This window comes from Engraulis encrasicolus, chromosome 12 (assembly GCF_034702125.1).
Source record: "Engraulis encrasicolus isolate BLACKSEA-1 chromosome 12, IST_EnEncr_1.0, whole genome shotgun sequence".
NCBI classification, from domain to species: domain Eukaryota; kingdom Metazoa; phylum Chordata; class Actinopteri; order Clupeiformes; family Engraulidae; genus Engraulis; species Engraulis encrasicolus.
In genome coordinates, this window is record NC_085868.1 from 20,702,341 (window position 1) to 20,704,840 (window position 2,500).

A 2,500-nucleotide genomic window follows, 5' to 3' on the forward strand; every position below is an offset into this window, starting at 1 on the left:
TAATCTTAATTCATTTTATTTAACAGAAAGCTATCAAAATTTCATATTTTTTATTTTATTCATGTAATATAACTATTTATATGTATTATCAAGTACATGAATGTAAACCAAACCAACAACGGGGTTCTCTAAAAATATAGAAGTGCAGGTCTTAAGAAATGGAGTTAGGGGGTTTTGCATCTGAACTCTTCATATAGTGAAAGCCCTTCGAAAGCATACGTACACTGAATAAAATGATCAAATTGATGTATTAATTAATTAGTTTGTATTTGCTGATGAAATTAAAGTGCAGCAGGCTTACCGGTGGTCTCTTTCCTTCCTTACCATACTGTATGCGCTATAGTTTTCAGGAGATTTTCTTTCCAACCGTGGTGTATCTGCATCCTTACAAACCTATGCACGAACTTAGCACAAACTTGTCCCTTGTCCCTTCTAGAGATGGCGGTGGTCTGTTTATCAGCGTTGTGATTGACTTCTTCCCTAATGGCAGAAACGCGACTTCCAAGGGATATCACAAGTGTTATCCAGGGATATCATGAGTAGAAGAAAAGCGTAGAATAGTGTTTTGGCCGATTTAAAGAATGCGATTCAGATGGACGAAAGTGTTTCAGACAGACAGACCGATGGACAGACCGACGGACAGACCAACGAACGGACATACCTATTATAGAGATGCTAGGACACATCTAAAAATCAAATAGACTAATGTCCCTAAATGGCAACTAAATACCACCGTCTCTCAGCTGTATCCTTCAACGCCCTCCTATTGCTCCCTAATGCCCCCTCTACTGAATCATATCTTTCTCCATCCAGCCCTCTCTCTCCTTCTCGCTCTCTCCTTCTCTCCTTCTCTCTCTCTCTCTCTCTCTCTCTCTCTCTCTCTCTCTCTCTCTCTCTCTCTCTCTCTCTCTCTCTCTCTCTCTCTCTCTCTCTCTCTCTCTCTCTCCTGTGTCCCCTGTCCACTTTCTTGAGGAGAGACAAAAGATTGCTGCTATCCTTGAAACGAAGGGACCTCATTGACAGTGACCTAAACTTCAACAGTCACATGAAAGCTATTACTAAGTCTGCATTTTATCACATAGCCTGGTCCTGACCATCCCATAATACTACCATTTCATTTCGTATTTATGGTCTGGCATTTGTTTGCTCTGAAGCGATTGTAGAAAGCAGGAAGTTTGCACTCAGTTATAGTTTGAAATTATTGGACACCTCTCACCCAATCGCTGGCAGTTACTCAACAACAACATAGCGCAGACCAATGGCTCTGGCGCAGATGTGTACGTCATTGTCACGAGCGTTCTCCCCCTTTCGTCCCCACGTGGGGGGCGTATTCGATTATTGGCTGTTTTCTGGGGGGGCGTTGCAATCAAAATTCTACTGCTGCAAGCACTCCACAGAGAAGCACGGCCAGACTACAGTAGTGGAGCCAATCCTTTGGCGGAAGTACGTAGGATGGCTCGCGAGGCTATTTATCACATAAAAACGTCTCTAAATTTAGGGGGCTTATGTCTAAATATGATCTGGAGAAGCTAATACATGCCTTCATTTCTAGTAAGGTTGATTACTGTAATAGTCTTTTTACAGGCCTCCCCAAAAAGACCATCAAACAGCTTCAACTTGTACAAAATGCAGCAGGAAGGGTACTTAGAAAAACAAGGAAGTTCGACCACATTACTCCAATCTTAAGATCACTGCATTGGCTCCCAGTAAGCTACAGAATTGATTTTAAGGCAATGCTTCTTGTGTTTAAATCATTAAATGGAATGGAACCCACATATCTACTGAATATGTTTCAGCTGTATGCACCAACCAGGTCACTAAGGTCAACGGAGAAGAATTTGCTGGTGATTCCAAAAGTCAAAACAAAGTGTGGAGAGGCAGCCTTTAGCTTCTATATTTCAAAGCTTTGGAACCAGCTTCCAGATGACGTAAAAAATGCACCCACTATTGATAGCTTTAAATCTAGACTCAAGACAAAGCTGTTCTCAGATGCTTTCCCCTAGCTTAAATTATACATCATTCTTATTTTTTTATTTTTATGTTTATTTTCTTTTTTATTTGATTATTATTATTATTATTTTACCTTGTGTTTTACAGCCGCGTCGTTAGACCATTTTTACCCGGGCACGTGCCCTGGTGTGGACCTGCGGTGCCAGCCTATAATGGGCACTGATTTTTTAATTAATTAATTTATTTATATCTTTATTTTTTGTTATTTAAATCGGGCTCATCTGGTAATATACAGAATACATGCTTGCATTATTTTTTTTATCTTAAAATAGGCCTATAGCCTACTACACTTAAGTTAGAATTTAAATCTGACACGGATGCAGCAGCCTGATCAGAATGCACTTGCCACCACGGCCATTCGTACTCGGAGCATGTAGCCGGAGAGTTGCCTGTTGGCTAATACCATACAGGAGTTTTTCCATAGCCTACTATCTTTAAGAAACACGACAGGCATACTAGTTATCCTAGTGAAGACACACTAAAACATTGA